We start from the raw sequence: 19,872 nt of genomic DNA, 5'->3' as shown, positions 1-19,872 counted from the left end.
TCATTACAGTTTAATCTTTAATGCAGCAAGAAAAAAAGAGTGAGATCTTTAAGTTCTGTAGGCAGCTATATCAAACTACAGAAATTTAGTAAACAGTTGTGCCTCCAGTTCGTGTTGTAAATGGAAAAAAAATCTCTTCCAAACCACCATGTAGCCTATACAGCTCCTCTTTTATTTTCATAATTAAGCTATTTGGTCATTCATTTACTTGTTTCATTTTCACACTTTATTTATTTACTATTAAATACAATAATATTATTAGATAAAACACCGGATATAGTCACTTTGCTTTTTCATTCATTGTGTGTCTGCAGGTCCTTTAAAGTCTATTTTAAAATGCATTAATAGTCCTGAATTTAATGTTACCGTTTTAACTGGGATATCAAGATTTTGATAAAATTTCAAGTTTCACTTCATTTTGTAGTAGGCTATATTTGTAATGTATAATTAATCACATTTCCAAATATTTACTAACTTCTTGTTGTTTTAGATGCTGTGAATGCTGATAAAAGGAGGCATCAGAGTTTATCTTTGCTGGGACAGTGCAGAACTGGCTCCATTACAACCTGAAAGGCTTCGGGGCATTGCTCATGGTGGAACCCCCTGAGTTTGGAGTATTTTATTCTTTCTTCTACCTTCTTTCTTTCAGTAGTACTGTCTCATTTCTGTATTTATTGGCAAGTTTACATTTGTATTTACTTCCATTTTGCAGATGCAAGTTGTCATGTTTTTCCAGGCTCTTCTCATTTGTGTCATAAATTCAGATGTAATTGTTTCAAGTCAATGTGAGATTTCCTGTTGTAACTGTGGGGGCATAAATAAATACATTTGCATGTAAACTGAAGGATGTTGTTTACTTTGAGTGACTTTTTAATGCAAAATCATATCGACTGCAGCCACACATGGTCTCTGATTAAAATGAATAAAATAAAGAGACAAATTAACTGGCATAGAATCCTGCTGTACATAAAGCAAGATTGATCTATTTTTCATTGTTGAATTAACATTATTTCCCGGTGCAAACCTGATGAAAAATCAATGTTATATTTCAATATTGATTCAATGATATTTTGATTGATGCATTAACATTGATTCAACTTTGATTCACTTAAATAAGTGGTTTAATTTTAGTTGGAAAACTATTGATTTTAAGCCCATCTTGATCTATTTTTCATTGTTGAAATAACATTATTTCAGGGTGCAAAGCTGATGAAAAATCAACATTCTCAACATTGACATCTCAACATTGATTCAATGATATTTTAGTTGATGCATTAACATTGATTCAACGCTGATTCACTGTTTGTCTGCTATCTGGGAAGTAAGCTACAGATAAATGTCTGAGCTGGATTTGAGCAAACATCAGTTACCGGTGAGCGGATCATGAGCGTGCGCCTGCGGATTATTGAGCGGAGTCAAGTCAACTTTATTTATAGCCTATAGCGCTTTTACAATGATGATTGATTCAAAGCAGCTTCAAAGTGTTAAACATGAAAATATTGCAACAAAATGTTATTCGGCTGTACATCCGCTGTGGAGAAAACTGAAAACTAAATGTACTTTTATCATGAGCCTCACCAGTCCGCTTCGCTTTGCTCATTACAGGCTCGTTCTCGTAAAAACGGCCACGTATTGAACAATGGTCGGGTTTAAATCGGGCTCGGGCTCATAATTAAAATTAACCAGCCCGGCTGGTTAACTTTAAAGGGGGGGTGAAATGCTGTTTCATGCATACTGATCTTTTTACACTGTTAAAGACTTGGAATCCCATACTAAACATAGACAAAGTTTCAAAAGTTAAGGTGGACGTTTGATGGGAGTATTTCTTTGTCAAAAATACTACTTCCGGTTAGTCATAAGTTTCGGCAAGTTTTTTGAGATCATGCGTCCCCTTTGACATTAATGGGGGCGGAATTTCCTTGTATGGGCCTTACGGACAATTCTACCGGAAGCGCGTGAGAGAGAGAGAGGGAGAGAGCGAAAGTAACAGGCTACGCCCATCAAAGCGCTGGCTTGTAGGATGCTGGACAGGTGATGAGCACATAACAATGTCACCAAAAAAGTGCGTTTTTGGTTGCCAGACCAAGACAGTCCTGCACAGATTCGCCAAAAACCCCGCGTTAAGGCAACAGTGGATGTAATTTGCTTTTCCGGATCAGCAACTGAGTTGCGCGAATGTTTATATCTGTTCGCTGCATTTCGGTGCCGACTGTTTCATAAACAAGGCCCAGCTCGACGCCGGATTTTCCCAATCGCCTAATGCTGAATGATGGAGCAGTCCCAACGTTAGAAGGGTGAGTGAGACTGCTTCAAATGTCTGTGTTTTTTTTAGTCCGCTTACTGTCTACACAAACCACGCGTAAACACACAAACACACGTGCACAACTGCACTTCCCACATGTACACCTTCAAAGACAAAAATACGATGATATAATTCAAGTATAAATATGTAAATAACACAAGCCGCTAAGCATATTATATAGTTAGTGTATAACTTGTACCACATAGAGACGTCCTGCTCTAGTCGTTTTTGCTGCTGCTCCTGTTCAACTGCAGCCTCTGGGTCTGATTCCGGATCATAGATGTATGGCTGTATCTGATTAAAAGCCATATTTTTATTTTGAATAAAGTTTTTTTCCCGCTGTTAGGGATGACACAGCTTTACGACGCACTCAACACAATAGCAGCGGCGTGCACACGTCATTATTTAGCTCCGCTCACCAGAGGTGTCAAGTAACGAAGTACAAATACTTCGTTACCTTACTTAAGTAGAAATTTTGGGTATCTATACTTTACTGGAGTAATAATTTTTCTGCCTACTTTTTACTTCTACTCCTTACATTTTCACGCAATTATCTGTACTTTCTACTCCTTACTTTTTAAAAATAGCCTCGTTACTCCTCTTTCATTTCATCTTGTTTAAAAAAAAACTATGCAGATAAATCGCGTCATCCTGATAGTGTGAATTTGATTGTGGTTGGATGAGAAGTGTAAACATCTACCATTCCAACACCCTATTGGTTACTACGCGATCCATCGAGCCTGCACATGACTCAAAGCACAAATCACACGGTGGGTTCCAGGTTGGGCGGGTTCCAGCTGACGAGCACGCACTTTCAGTCAATCAGCAGCAGACGCGCTCATTCATGACAGCCAGGTTTTTAGCGCGATAACTCGTCGTAGATGTATTCAAGTGATCGCTATGCTAAAGTGGCATACATACAGCATATATACAAAAGCCGTTTCTACAGAAAACGTGGATTACACCTGTGACTCGAAGACTCTTTATAAATATAATCATGATTCCTGTCCATCATAATATACACACTCAAGACATCTGCAACTAGCAACCCCAACAGCTGCTGAAAGAGGTTTGAATCAATGATGAATCAGTTTTGACTGGGCTAAGTGCATGAACTTCACAAGGGTAGGCTACTGTAGTTTTGTCAGAGCAAAGCTAAGCGAATTGTTATTGTTTTTTTTGTCGGCGGATTATTGTACAGTATCAATGAATTACGCATTTTCGCAGTGGTATGGGCGTAGATTACTGGGGGGACGTGTCCCCCTCACTTTTAATAAAATGCATTTTCGTCTCCCGCACTTTTATTGGGTCTCACCGATTCTAGTCGACCCGCTCCGAGCGGGATTCGAACCAGCGTTACACTGCGTATATATGACACGCGCTTGGGTAGGTTTAGGTGGGGTGGGGGGTTCGTATACGCCATAAAGTGCGTATCATATGCACGCGAAAAACAGCGTGGCATAGACACGCCAAAAAGAGTTTTGGCGTATATTCCACGACATTGCACACTCGTACTATTTATACGCATTTTCGTGAGAATAGCCTGCATACCCTGTCACGCTGGAGCTGCAGCTGAAGGAAAACAATCATTATGAGTGATGAAACGTGACGAAGACAATCACACGAGTGCGACAATATATGCTTTATGTGTGTTTTTCAAGCCATCTCAATGTAGCCTATTTATTGACAATAAAGTAGCCTATCATATGAATAATGCAGTTTTTTAATGTTTATCTTCTGCTCACCAAGGCTGCATTTATTTAATCAAAAATAGTTAAAACAGTAATATTGTGAAATATTATTACAAATTAAAACAGCTTTTTACCTATGTGATCAAAGCTGAATTTAGCATTACTCCAGTCTTCAGTGTGACATGATCCTTCACTAATTATTCTCATATGATGATTTTATAATCAACAAACATTTATGATTATTATCTGTGTTGAAAACAGTTGCTTTAAAATGTTTTGTAAACCATGATACATTTTATTTTTCAGGATTCTTTGATGAATAGAAAGTTCAATGGACAGCATTTATTTGCATTTATTAATTAAATTATTATCTTTTGTAATATTAACAATATCACTTGTGATCAATTAAATGCATGTCTGATCAATAAAAGTATTAATTTCTCTCTTTTTTTTAAATTTTACCACAAATGTTTAGATGGTTTCCACAAAATGTAAGCACACCATGAGCAGCACAACTGATAATAATCCTAAATGTGTGTTGATCATCAGATCCTCATCTGAGAATGATTAGTGAAGGATCATAGGACACTGAAGACTGGAGTAATGATGATAAATTCAGCTTTGATCACAGGAATAAATCACACTTTACTATATATTCTTTGAGCCCTGCACAGGCCCTGCACAATCCTATGACACACTCCTGCAGTCATTAAAATAGTTCAGCTTTGTTTGTAATGTCCAAGTAGTTATATTTCGTTTAGTTTCTTTATTAAAGTTAATTTAGAAAAATGTTTGGATAATTTGTTTGTTTGTTAATTTTTTTTAAAGTGACAACCAAGCAGTCAGCGGCCGACAGTGGATGAGGTTAGGGGTGTAAAAGTCAGGGCCCGTAGGGCTCTAAAGCGTCGACTCAGTCTGGCAACACTGATCACACATGTAGCCTACATTTACATTCCAATAAAAGTTATTGATAACATTACTTATAGGCAACTAGTCATCATATCTTCCGCTTCAGGAAACACATGTTAATGCTTAGCAGTACACATAATGGTATATTTCTATTGTACTAAAATGCATTCATTTTCAATGGGTATATATGCGGCTGAAACAGGTAGCCCGTGCCTCCCAAATTTTTCAACATTAACATTTTAATATAATATTATAGTTATTATGGCCTTTAGAAAAATGTTTTTGAGGAGGTGGGGTAGTGCGCTATATGCCCCTGTGGTGTGGCCTAAGCTTTTGTCTTTAATGGCATTTTTTTCCTTACATTACTTTTACTTTTATACTTTTAAGTAGTTTTGAAACCAGTACTTTTACACTTTTACTTAAGTAAAAAGCTTGAGTTGGTACTTCAACTTCTACAGAAGTATTTTTAAACCCTAGTATCTATACTTCCACTTGAGTAATGAATGCCAGTACTTTTGACACCTCTGCCGCTCACACGACACGCCCCCACCCGCTCGGCTTTTTTCGGAAAGACTCGGAACAGCGCATCTTTCTTATATAATTATTAAAAAAATAAAGACTTTTCGGAGATATGCAGGATGCAATGCTACTCTATAGGTACTCAAGATTGACATGACACTGACTGAAACTGAGTGTTTCACCCCCCCTTTAATTATGAGCCCGAGCCCGATTTACAACTTGCACGGGCTCGGGTAGGGTTGGGCTTGATTTTTTGAGCCCGATATAACCTCTATTCTTCAAGTCCATCTGCGCCGCTGTGGTGGTTGCCTGCTTCGCCGTGGGGGTCTTCAAGACCGCCTGCGCTGCTGTGGTGGTCGTCTGCTCCGCCGTGGGGGTCTTCAAGACCGTCTGCTCTGCTGTGGTGGTTGTCTGCTCCGCCGTGGTGGTCTTCAAGACCGCCAGCTCCGCCCTGGTTGCCTGCATCAGTCTGGTCATCTGTGCGGTCTGCCCCACCCTGGTCATCTGCCCGGCTCGCTCTATCCTGGCCTCCTGCTCTGCCTGAATCTCCAGGCCCTCTTCCACTACATGGGCCTGGCCCTCCATCCCGCCCCCGGGTCCGCATCTGCTCCACCTCCCTCCTGGACAATTTTAGGAGCGTCTGGAAGCCGCTCCTTTGAGGGGGAGCTATGTCGCAATTCAACAGTGTGAGTGCCCATGATCACCAGCAGAGGTCACTCCATCACAAACTACATTACCCATAATCCTTTGCCTAGGACTCATTAGCACTCACTGTTTACACCTGTGTCTCATTACCTCTGCCTATATATACCCAGTCAGCAAATTTCCTTAGATTGTGTTTGCCGGCCCAGATCTGGCCCACTTCTTCTTTACCACAGCTCAGCCAAATCAGTGCCATAACTCCACCAAACGTGGGCCAAACAATACAATTTTATGTGGCCCTTATGTTTGCCTTATATGGAATTTTAGTATGGCTGAATTTTGTTAAAATCGAATGGCCCTTATGTGGCCCACATGCAACTTTGCACATTATGTAAAAGTCTTGGTAAACTCCATGGTAAATAAAACACTTAACAACAAAAATGTATTCGTTCACTCAGTCATTCAGTGCAAAGTCTTGTTTAGTGTATACTGCATTTCTGAGCGGTTCCTTGGTTTCATGTATCTTGGTCCTTGATTTCTTGCCTTCTCTGTGGATTACCCTTTTGCATGTCTCCTCTGTTTTGTTTGCTTGATTGGACTGATTTCCTGTTATGACCTCTTGCCTGTTTTATGACTACGACTTTGGATTACCCTTCAATAAATACTGCGTTTGGATCTTCAACCCTAGGTTTGCCTCTTGAACTGCTCAAATCAAACGAGCGCGCGCATGTGGTCAGATCCAGTAGCATAAGCGGTGGTTGCCATGGTAGCGAGAGAGAGTGATAGTCGCCCAAGACAATAATTTGTTTCGTCCCCAAACGAAAATAATGAGCAGTGTTTATTGCAGATTAAAAAGTCTAGAGTCACTCGATTTTTATACTCTCCTTTTCAGAGTACTTACATTTTAATTATGTATTGATGACGTATAAAGAAAGTTTAAACAAATTTGGACAAAAGTGTTTTAGATCAGTCCTACCTATCCTACCTTTAACTACGTGTGCATGCAAGGGTTGATTTCACGCTTGATGTAACATTCTAGCTAGAGACATGTGGGATCCTTCTTAAGATTCACCTGTGGCAAGGAAGAAAAAGAAGAGGAACGTGAGGAGGATGAAGCCAAGCAAGAGAAATTAATGTATTCTAAATCTGTTTAAAAAAAGGTTTTATTTTTCATTTTTTAAATAAAGGTTTCTGAGTGATATCAGATTGTATTTGTGTTTTTATTGTACTTACCCCGTAACTACATAACAAGAGGGTAACAAGAGACACTTTAAATTAAAGCCCGCACATCCATACTTACCCCGTAACTACATGAAACAAGAGGGGAACAAGAGCCAGAGATGGGACCAAGTCACACATGTGCAAGTCTCAAGTAAGTCTCAAGTCTTAACCTTCAAGTCTCAAGTAAGTCCCAAATATTTTTTTCCTAGGCAAGTCAAGTCACAGGGTATGTCAAGTCAAGTCAAGTCAAGTCAAGTCCTGTAGTAGGTCAAGTCAAGTCCAAGTCAAGTCACCTTATTTTTGTAATTTTACCTGCAGAATCTGATCTTAAAGGGTCATGAAACCCCAAAACACTTTTTTTGAGATGTAAACAGATATTTATAGGCTGCACATCATTGAAAACACTAAGGTTACTCATTAATGGTATTCATATGTGAAAATAGTTATTTTTGCATTTTTCAGAGTGATTTCTGTCTTCCGGTTTGAAAAGCTTAGTCGGAGCAACGTCACAAATGCTGACGTCAGCGCGGGCTTTTCGGCCCAAGTATGGGCTGCTCGGCACATGCTGACGTTGACCGCTCCGAGCGATTCTCGATATATATTCATGACATAAAGCTCATTCAGTCCAATCCCTGCGCTGTAGTATGCATACAAGACAATTTGGTTAATATGCATGGGACAGTCTTCTGTCAGGCTCGTCTTCCATCATTATTGTAGAGACATGGTGGGGAAGTTTTGGAAGCAGCGTGCGGAAAAGTCACAGAGGAAAGCGGCGTTGTGCTGATACGAAGTAACGTAAAGGGCGCCGAGCGAGCTGTAACTGGCGCCGTCTGTGGAAGCCTTTGCTACAAAGGCTCGGTAAAGTAAAATTAACTTGAGCAATCGCACGCTGAACCTGCAAGCGTTGACTATCTTATTTATGTCAGGAGTGCAAAATAACCAATCTGTAGGATAATGAACAAAAGCCACGTCCTCTCCGTTTTATTTGTGGTCACAGCCATGCACTAAACCGCATGTGTTCGGGCTCTTAGTGAAACAGTGTGCTGCATATTTGGACAAATATAGATTTAGCTGCCGAGTGACCGCGCGGATCGTCACGGCAACCCAGCACGCGTCGCTCTGTGCTTCAGATGCGTGGTCGAGACTAGCCTCAAACCCCTTCGCTTTTACCCCGATCTAGAATTACACCTCTCTGTCGCATCCATAGACTGTAGGTCGCATCGCATGTTGGGTGGTTCACGTTCTCTTATCACGTCGGCGCGTTGTTCATCTTGCCAAACAGTGTGCATATTTGGACAAATATAGTTATCACGTTTGCAAAATATTTCGTCATGCAGAATAACATTTATTTTAATTCCTCACTGAATTATGCTGGTTTGAAGAGCTGAATGATTTGCGATCTCTGCTGCACGCCACTCATAGCTCTCTCATTCGCTGCACTCATCGCTCATTTAATGTCACTGTGGTAAATAATGCCAACGTGAACCAAGAACATGTCTCAGAACCGCTGTAACTGCTGCTGTTGGTATCGATAATCTTAATGCACCTACTGACACTCCCCTATTTATGCAAACCATTCCCTCTTTCCACACAATACCATCCCACCTTTTCACAGTCGACCACTCCCCTTTTAACAAGCCTTTTCAAATCGAAGGTGTGAAAAAACGCCGCTGCAGCAGGGGGGTTTCATGACCCTTTAATAAAGTGAAAAGACAATATATAATTAACTGTCAGTAAATTACAATAATTTGGATTTGCATTGTAAATACTCATGTTCAGTTAAATACATTATGGAATCAAACAAAATTGTAACTTCATAAAATTATTTATTTTTCAATTCTGCCAACAGTTTGAAACGTTTAAAATTTTCAACATTGAGTCCATAAAGCAAATAACAGCTTAACATCCAAAATACAACTCTCTGAACACCTTCTTCTCTCTCCCTCTCAAACACACACTGTAAAAAGTACTACCTATATATAACTCATAAAAAGTGAGGCAAGTGGCTGCATTGGATGTTTTAAGTTGAGTCAACTTGCAGCATTTTTTAAGTATAATAAACACTGTAACATTACTTAATACAAACGCAACAAAATCAAGTTGAGTTAACTAATAATACTAGTATTAATCAGTTAGATAAACCTACTTTTCTTAGTACAGGTAACTTATTTGTGGGTTGTTACAAGTAACCTGTACTCATTTTAATTAGGTTTTATGAAATGTATTTTCTTAATAAAATTAACCTAATCACACGTGAATAAACATTTTAATTGAGCCCTAGCTATAATCTCAGCAAATAAATCTAAATGTCTATATTCTAAGCACTACAGTGATTAACTTTACATAATCAGACTTTGTTAATAACAATTACACATTCAATTGAAGAAAAAAAAGATGGGAAGATAGACTGAAGACAATAATATTTATTTAATGTCAACCAGTGTCACTTTTAACAGTGACAACAAAACAGCCAATAAATGTGGCTGCACATGTACACAATAATATTAAACAAACACTGTATATGTGTATTTTTAACCTGTTCAGAAGAGTAAAGTAAAATATCCAAACTGCCCGATCTGCAATGTTTATAAAGGTAAATTTAAGCCATAACATCACATTGTACACAAAGGTGTTGATTACCTCATGAGGTAATGAGAAAACAGAACACAGTCCAAAGTCCACATTAAGTATCAGTCCCACAAAGAGCCACTGATATATCTCAAAAGTATACATCAGTTTTTAGGGATACTTAAGGTCAAGGGCATAGGTAAGTCCAAACAAGAGGCAGCATGCTTTCGATAGGTTTGGCACACCTCTGACCACGGGCTGTCCTTCTATGATCATTCAAATTGTGTCGGGTTGATGGCACATGTACATTTTCAGTGGGCTAAAACTGCCAAGCTCAATATGCACCTCGGTTTCATCACGACTCTATTGGTGGAGACAAAAAAAAGATAAAGGTTTTGGTCAGACAAACTGTAAATAACATGCATATAGCAGACAGGTAGAAGACAGATAAGACACAAAGTCAAAATTTAATTTTTGTTGGTAAAAGTGGTGGATACTAGATCGATACTGTGACTAGAGCATGAGACCAGAGTGAAGTCTATCATGACAATGCCATTGAGTATGGGTACTAAACTATCATGATACTGTACCATGAGTGTTGTCTTTTCCTGGTTCAAATGATCCATTACAATAAAACAATGCAATTGTATTTGCATGTACCTGATTGGTCTTAATAAAGGAATAGTCTACTTTCAAATAAAAAAATTCCTGATAATTTTACTCACCCCCATGTCATCCAAGATGTCCATGTCCTTCTTAAGTCAAAAAGAAATTAAGCTTTTTAATGAAAACATTCCAGAATTTCTCATAATTTTTCTGAATGTGGCACAGCACGAAAAAGATACTGTTGTTGACTTAGTGCATACTGCACTGTATTCTTTAGCCGTGTGATGAGTTATAGCCGTGTATCTATTTTGAAGTGTTTCTTACCTGGATGTGAAGCTTGAAGACTCCATGTAACAAAAGCGCTTGGGTATCTAAAGACCAGGAAAATGCATGTTAGAATAAGGTTAAAAATCAGTGTTAAATGCAACTTATTTATGGGTTAGAAGTTGTAGGGTTTTTCAACCACAAATCTATCAATAATCGACTACACAGCATTAAAAAAGTGGATAAAATCTCTAAAAACAGATAGTCTACTAAGCATACATCTATAAAATCTAAACTTTGCATCTGAATTAGTATTGCAAAATTATACTAACATAATCACTGATTCCAGAGTCCTGCGTTTTACTTTCCCTTATTTGCCTGCACAACTATTGAACTATTGTCATGAAATTGCTACTGTTTCGATCGCATATGATCCCGAAATTGAATCTGTGCAATATAAAAATATAACTGAGGGCATTTGTGCAATGAATTATTACCTACCTTTTTGCTTTTTTAAACACGTCCCTCCTGAATGTTGTTACAGTGGCGATGATAATAGGCAATTATGTAAAACGCATAGTAGGCATGACTACAGCACTTATTAATTTCATATTAACTTATTAACTGTTGTCTGCCGATCAACCGCACGTGCAGCTATCTTAGCTTGCCATGTGTGCAGGATAGCTAGCTACACAGTAGCCTACAATTTGCAAACCTAACCTCAGCTCCCTGGAGTAAGCGATTTCGCGTGACTTTACATTACCAGTCATTTGGCTAAATTTGTTCAACTTACCGTGTTAATCAGTTCCTGAAACTCAGATCCGCTGCATCGAACGATCAGTTGAAGTGCCGAGGGAGATACTGCATCTGCCTGGGCAAGTCCCCTCGCGCCAGAGAAAAAGGGATAATGCCAACTTATAAAATTTAAAATATTTACGTTTGATGAACACACCTGCCACATCGACAACGCAGCTCAAATAAATTGTGTATGTCAACTCACTTTTATAACATTTCTTGTACACAATAACCACATACAAATAACTACCCAAATAAATTGCAATGGTTTTATTTAAAATATTTTGTTATATAAAAACTGATACATTTTAAGTAAAGAGGAAGTATTTTGATTCTCTTTAGTATAAAGCAAATAAAATAAACTAGAGTATAACTATTTTAAATATATAAACCCTACTTTGAGGGTGTAGCACTTTTTACAGTGCAGTTTACATACAACATTAAACTTTGTTTGACCTCTCTCTCTCTGGTAATGGATTTTATACTGTACAAACCGTATTTTCTATCCCCTTACATTGCCCCACCCCTAAACCTACCCATCACACACACACACACACACACACACACACACACACACACACACACACACACACACACACACACACACACACACACACACACACACACACACACACACAGTGTTTCCATGTTTTATGGGGACATTCCATAGGCGTAACACACACACTAAAGCCCCTTTCACACTGCACGTCGGACCCGCAATATTCCCGGAACATTGCCGGGTCGCCTTCTGTGTGAAAGCAACCACGTCCCGGGATTGATTACCGAATTCGACCCGGGTCGGGGACCTAGTAATATTCGTGTGTTCGTATACAAAAGAAACTAAAATTAAACAAGCAGAAATGTACGCAAACTGGACACAAGTCAAGTCAATGACGTCGACTACGGAAATACGTCGACGTTCGTGAAATGCGTCGACGCGTCGCGTCACACATTCATCTCGCGTAATGTTGGCTTCTGCTCCTGCTGGGAATGGAGAAAGTTCTCCATTCTATCACAAAAACCTAGACCACGAATATCAAAAGTATGGGAATACTTTAAACAGAGGCCAGACAGTGTTTCCCACACGTAGACTAATTTGTGGCGGACCGCCACATAATCAATACCGGCCGCCACATATATTGATTCATCATTCATTCATTTTTACGCTATTACGACGCATATTTTGCCATTACGACGCACGCATATTAGTTCAGTTGCATTTCCTTAAGTTCTCTCTCCGCCCTTTTGCGCGTCTCTTAAGCCGGGTGCACACTGTGCGATTTTGGCCACGATTTGGCCGTCTGAGACAAATTTAGGAAATCCTAAAAGATTCCTCAGATCCTAGGCTAAAATCTGACGTCTTTGGTCGTTAGTTTGACATGTTCACCGGCCGCCGATTAATGAGCGCTGCGATCAAATTTTACCTCAGACGAAATTCTGGCAATGTCAGAAGATTTGGCACAGAATCCTGCAGTGTGACTTCTCCTACGACGACAGTCAAATATCTCGGTTTTTCAAGACAAACTATGACCAAAACGAGAGCTAGAAATGTATTTGTAGCCAGCATTTCAGTCCCGCGTGTAATGTAGCTCACTGTCACTGAACGCGACATTCATTGATGATATAAAGCTCCGGGTGAGATTTCTTGCGCGCGTCCGTTTTTAGCGCGCCTTCACTATCGTGCAGTCTGACATTAATGTCAACTGAGATCTTACAGTGTGACACGGGAATCATGTTCGTACAGTCTGACAAGGGACATTCGCAAAGGATTTTGAAAAATCGCACAGTGTGCAGGACCCATTACTCACTCACACACACATTCGGTGCGTTGCATTCGACCGTGAATCTTAAAAAAGTTTTATGGCATTTTGGTGCATTTAGTGTGACATAGCTTTTAAAACCAGAGCAGTTGATATATCACGCGGCAGAGCGCGGTCACGGCGCTCATTATAGTTCTAAACCAAGGGGGTAATCTAGCGCTCGGAAAGCGTTCCACCCATAGGGGCTGCCATTGCTAACCAAGCCATCACCTGCTGTTAGCATCCCATTGACTCCCATTCATTTTTGAGTCACTTTGACAGTGAATAACTTTACATCTGAGACGTTTAAAGACTCCATTTGTCCATTGTTTATTTCTAAAGAAACACGACAATGCATAAAAGGCTCCATTACCTTGTATCATACACTATCGCCCCGCAGAAGCTGTTTCTGTAAAAATAGGCTAACGATTGCGTCATAACCAACGCGACTCTGTCGCAAAGTTGAGAAATTACCGTATAGACCTGAAGAGACGCTCGCAGGCAATCTTTTACTGTCTATGAGACAGTCGGGGGGACGTGGAGACATGTCCTGGAGACTAGTCTGATAAAGTCAAGGGGGAAGAATGGGGAGAAGCCCATAGTGAGCCAAAAGCAACGGGAGAAAATATTTAAACAACGTGATTCAGCTTTCGCTTTCCACATCTACTAGAAGACTCACAGCTGTCAGACAGGAGGCTCACGTCACATCTACGTCCTCAAGCTCAGTCTGAGCCGGCGCAGTTCGCTCAGCCATCAGGAAGTGAGTGCCCCTAGGTTGACTTCATTCTTTCGCCGTAGACGTCAATGGGAACGCTCGGTCCATTTCTTTTACTGTCTATGTTCTAAACAAACCAGCGTGGTGTCAATCAATACAGACCAGTGTTTCCCAACCGGGATCCTGAGCAAAAGGTGCCGGGACGCACTTACACCGCGGTTCATCTCACACCTGATGACGCATCTTTAATTTGTAACTTGAAAATAATGCTGTATGTATGTTTCTGTCGATGGATACACGTGCTGACTTCTCAGGTATACACTACAACAACAGCGATAATAAAAGAAAAACGTGGGCAAAACGGTCTCTCTTTGTAAACTTTATAAAACGCATGCGAGTGCTGCCGTACGTCCGAATATGAGCAGTCATTTTCACCGTCATCACCCCCGTGTAGCCAGGAGACGCGAATGAGAAGATCTGTCTCTGTGCGCTCGTCCCAAAGTGCGCAAATATTGAGTAATCTTTCAAATCCTGTGCTTAAACGGACAAACTCACACAAAAAGTATGTCAAAATGTCATAGCCTACTCTGTGCCTTAAGTAGACTTTATACAGAAAATATGACGACTATCCTTGGGTCTTAAAGGGGCAGTAGCCTTTACTGCTGTCTGTTTAATGTCAAACAAAAGAACCCATCACTCACTGCTCCTGATTGAATAGCTTTTGTAAGTTTAATAAGGATTAATTTTTAAATTTAAACAGTTAAAGGGGGGGTGAAACACTCAGTTTCAGTCAATCTCATGTCAATCTTGAGTACCTATAGAGTAGTATTGCATCCTTCATATCTCCGAAAAGTCTTTAGTTTTATCATATTTATAAAAGAAATATGGGCTGTACCGAGTCTTTCCGGAAAAAAACGAGCGCCTGGAGGCGTATCGTGTGGGCAGAGCTAAAGAATGACGAATGTGCACAAAGCGGTGATGTCCTCAAGCGTGGAGAAACCCATCTCAGCTATCTCAGCTAATACCATAGGCTAATACAGATTATGATCCACAATCAAATCTGAGGCTGAAATAAATTGAACAGGAGAAACGGCAACATCAGTGTGGCAAGGGGGGCGTGGTTCAGCGAGGTCTGCAGCGGGAGAGAGGGCCGCGGGACGAGCGGTAAGTGAGTGGGTTGGACGCAGATTAATAACACCTGTCTCTTGTTCCAGTAATGAGCGCGGAGATGGGATAAAACACCAGCGGAACCAGAGACCAGGGAGAGAGAGAATCAGGACGGTTGATGCGCAACACAAAGAGAGACTGAGTTACCGGAAGCCGGAAGTGCCGACCCGGAAGTGATTGCTATTGTCTGAGACTGAGAGAAGCCACACTGTTGAGTGTGTTTGACGTTTTGAGTTATAAAATAAAAGTGCATCAACCGTCTAGCCGACCCCCGTGTCCTCTTCCTTCCTCACATTCACGAACTTTGCTACACTGGTGCCGAAACCCGGGAGGAAATAGGACAGCGCCGCCGCCATGACAACGCCCTCCGCCTCGCCATTTGCGGATGTCATCAACTCCCTCGCGGTCCTCCACCAAGAACACCATCAGGCATTGCTGGACCTTCGGACCGAGCAGGAGCGCCGCTTCGAGGCGATCGTCCAAGGCCAGCAAGAGGACCGCGAGCGGTTCCGGAGCTGGATGGACCGGGAGGTTCGCGCGGAGGCCGCCGGGCGGGCCAGCGCACCGGTTCACGTGCCCCTCCAGAAGATGGGGCCGGAAGACGACCCGGAGGCCTTCGTGGATCTGTTCCAGAAGGCCGCGGAGGCCTGCGGGTGGCCCCGGGCACAGTGGCCGGTGCGCCTCATCCCTCTACTATCAGGCGAAGCCCAGGCGGCCGCGCAACAACTACCGGTCGCGAACCTCCTGGACTACGACGACCTGAAGAGGGCCATACTTCAGCGGGTCGGCCGGACCCCAGAACAACATCGACAGCGTTTCCGCTCCCTGGAGTGGGGAGAGTCCGGTCGACCCTTCGCTTTGGCCCAACAGCTCCGGGACGAGTGCCGCAGATGGCTTCTGGCCGGCGGCAGCGACGTGGACCATGTTGTCGATCTGGTGGTGCTGGAGCAATTCATCACTCGGCTCCCCAGGAAGACCGCCGAGTGGGTCCAGTGCCACCGGCCCACGTCGCTGGAGACGGCCATCAATTTGGCGGAGGACCATCTGGTGGCGTGCCCGGGGGTCGGCGAACCCTCATTAACTTCTCCCTCTCTCTCTCCCCCCTCTCACTCTCTCTCTCGACCTGTCCCTCTCCCCAGGTCCCGCCCTCCAGGCCCTCCTCGCGTCCCCCCCAGAGGCCGGGGTGGGATGGGCCTTGGACCATCTGGGAGTTCGCGGGTCCCGCCCAGGGGGGCGGGGCCGCTGGGGGCTGGTAGCGACAATGGCTCTGGTTCCGCCCCCTTTCCGCGCTCATCCTCCAACCCACTCCCCGCCGCCGGGGCGGCGGGTAGGCCTGGGCTGGCCTGCTGGCGGTGCGGCGATCCGGATCATTTTGTGGACCGATGTCCAATGAGGGACATCGGAACAATGATCCGGATCCCGAACGTCCAGCGGACCACCCCCGATCAGGCAGGAGAGTACCAAATTCCTGTGAGTATCAAGGGGGGTACATATCAGGCCTTGGTGGATTCAGGATGTAACCAAACCTCGATCCATCAAAGCCTGATGCAGCCTGGGGCATTGGACACAAGCCGCATGGTTAAGGTGCGGTGTGTGCACGGGGATGTGGTGGAATACCCGGTTGTCCCGGTCACGATACAGTTTCGGGGGAAAAAGCATAATGTAGAGGTGGTGGTTAGTCCACACCTCCGGCATCCGCTAATTCTGGGGACAAATTGGCCCGCCTTTTCGGCGTTATTGGGGTCGTTATGCGCGGATGCCGCTTGGGAGAAGAAGGCGGGGAGGGGGGCAGCGCGAGTGCAGATTGGGGAGACTGAGACGGGACCCTTGGGAACAGCTTCAGCGGAACCGAGCGGGATCGAGAGACTGATTCTCTCGGACCGCGATGACTTTCCGCTGGAGCAATCCCAAGATGAGACCCTCAAAAATGCCTTCCAACAGGTCCGATCGATTGACGGTCAGTCTCTCCAACCTGCCCTGCCTGTCTCGTACCCATATTTTGCCATTATTAAGGATCGGTTGTATCGAGTGACCCAAGACACTCAGACAAAGGCAGATACAACCCAGCTGTTAGTACCAAAGAGCCGCCGGGAAATGCTTTTTCAGGCGGCTCATTCTAACCCAATGGCGGGCCACCTGGGACAGGCGGCCACGCTGAATCGTTTAATGACCCGATTTTTTTGGCCAGGCATTCATGACAACGTGCGCAGGTGGTGCGCGTCTTGTCCGGAATGTCAGTTGGTGAATCCACTGGCCGCCCCAAAAGCGCCATTGCGCCCCCTTCCATTAATGCAGGTCCCCTTCGAGAGAATTGCGATGGACCTCATCGGGCCATTAGAGCGATCCGCACGCGGACATCGGTTTGCGCTAGTTATCGTGGACTACGCAACACGATATCCGGAAGCAGTGGCTCTCCGCAACATCTCGGCGAAGAGTGTTGCGGACGCACTGTTTCGTTTAATCTCCCGGGTGGGGATTCCGAAGGAAATCCTCACCGATCAAGGCACGGCGTTTATGTCACGCACGTTAAGCGAATTGTACGGGTTATTGGGCATTAAATCCATTCGAACCAGCGTCTATCACCCACAAACAGACGGCTTGGTCGAACGATTTAATCGCACTCTTAAATCCATGATCCGTAAATTCGTACAGGAAGACGCCAAAAATTGGGATCGGTGGTTAGAACCCCTCTTATTTGCTGTGCGAGAGGTCCCGCAAGCCTCCACGGGGTTTTCCCCCTTCGAGCTTCTCTATGGGCGGCAGCCACGGGGGGTGCTGGACGTCCTACGAGAAACTTGGGAGGAGGGGCCTTCTTTGGCCAAAAACGAAATTCAGTACGTCATGGACTTGCGAACAAAACTCCACACCTTGGGGCGGCTATCTAGGGAGAATTTGTTGCAAGCCCAGGACCGCCAGAGCCGGTCATATAACAGGGGTACTAAACTACGCAAATTCACACCGGGAGAGAAAGTGCTCGTTCTACTCCCGACGTCGAGCTCAAAATTAATGTCAAAGTGGCAGGGGCCGTTTGAGGTCGCACGACAGGTAGGAGAGCTCGATTATGAAGTTATACGATCCGATAGGAACGGGGCACGTCAAATATACCACCTCAATCTGCTAAAGAAGTGGAATGAGGTGGAATCAGTGTTGTTGGCAACGGTGATCGGGGGAGAGGATGATCTCGGGCCAGAGGCGAGCATTAAAGCACAATCAGTCGCGCTGGCCCCGGGGGGAGATCACCTCTCACCGTTACAACTCACTGATTTATCGAAATTGCAAGCGGAGTTCGCTGACGTGTTCTCGCCCCTACCGGGACGTACTGACTTGATTCAGCACCATATCGAGACTGAGCCGGGCGTGGTAGTTCGCAGCCGGCCGTATCGCTTGCCTGAACACAAGAAAAAAGTAGTTCAGGAAGAATTAGGCGCAATGCTCGACATGGGAGTAATCGAGGAGTCCAACAGCGACTGGGCGAGCCCGATAGTTTTGGTCCCCAAAACAGACGGCTCGGTCAGGTTCTGTGTGGACTACCGCAAGGTGAACGCTGTGTCGAAGTTCGACGCGTATCCAATGCCGCGGGTTGACGAGTTGCTTGATCGGTTAGGCACGGCTCGATTTTATTCGACACTGGACTTAACAAAGGGCTATTGGCAGATCCCCTTGTCTCCATTGTCCAAAGAAAAAACAGCTTTCACCACGCCGTTTGGATTACACCAATTCGTCACGCTTCCTTTCGGCTTGTTCGGGGCGCCCGCGACCTTTCAGCGACTCATGGATAGGATTTTGCGCCCCCATGCTGCATATGCTGCTGCGTACCTGGATGACATAGTGATTTATAGTCACGACTGGCAGCGGCATATGCAGCATGTGAGGGCGGTCCTGAGGTCGCTGAGGGGAGCGGGGCTCACGGCCAATCCAAAGAAGTGTGCGATTGGGCGGGTGGAAGTAAGGTATCTGGGCTTCCACTTGGGTCATGGGCAGGTGCGTCCCCAAATTGACAAGACTGCCGCAATTGCGACCTGTCCGAGGCCCAAGACCAAAAAGGAGGTAAGACAGTTCTTGGGGCTGGCGGGATATTATAGACGGTTTATACCAAATTATTCGGACCTCACCAGCCCTTTGACTGATCTTACTAGAAAGGGGCTACCAGATACGGTCCAGTGGACGGAGCCGTGTCAACAGGCTTTTACCCAAGTGAAGGCTGCTCTATGTGGCGGGCCGCTTTTACACTCCCCTGACTTTTCTCTCCCTTTCTTGTTGCAGACTGACGCGTCGGACAGGGGGCTGGGCGCAGTCCTGGCCCAGGAGGTGGAGGGGGGAGAGCGGCCGGTGCTGTACATTAGCCGTAAGCTCTCCAAGAGGGAAGCTAAGTACAGCACCATAGAGAAGGAGTGTTTGGCCATCAGATGGGCCGTTCTCACCCTCCGCTATTACCTCCTGGGGCGGGAGTTCACTCTCTGTTCGGACCACGCTCCTCTCCAATGGCTCCACCGCATGAAGGATACCAACGCGCGGATCACCCGTTGGTATCTAGCTCTTCAGCCGTTTAAGTTCAAGGTGGTCCACAGGCCGGGTGCTCAGATGGCTGTGGCCGATTTCCTCTCCAGAAACGGGGGGGGGGGGGGGGGGGGCTGCAGGCCGGACGGCTCCCCGGCCTGAGTCGGGCGGTGGGGG

The 19,872-nt window shown here is 44.1% G+C and overlaps 1 long non-coding RNA gene across 1 annotated transcript; it reads right to left on the bottom strand.

The window, feature by feature from the left end:
• Window positions 1–9,831: 9,831 nt before the first annotated feature.
• LOC137089613 (uncharacterized) lies at window positions 9,832–11,729 on the bottom strand. Its single transcript, XR_010907729.1, has 4 exons — window positions 11,516–11,729; window positions 10,783–10,829; window positions 10,578–10,607; window positions 9,832–10,215 (listed from the first exon to the last, which is right to left on the bottom strand). It is a non-coding gene; the product is annotated as an uncharacterized lncRNA (long non-coding RNA).
• Between the last annotated feature and the right edge of the window lie 8,143 nt (window positions 11,730–19,872).

Source organism: Pseudorasbora parva, chromosome 9 (assembly GCF_024679245.1).
Source record: "Pseudorasbora parva isolate DD20220531a chromosome 9, ASM2467924v1, whole genome shotgun sequence".
Taxonomy (NCBI): Eukaryota; Metazoa; Chordata; class Actinopteri; order Cypriniformes; family Gobionidae; genus Pseudorasbora; species Pseudorasbora parva.
The sequence above is the reverse complement of the archived record's forward strand: the minus strand, read 5'-3'. Positions and strand labels throughout refer to the sequence as shown.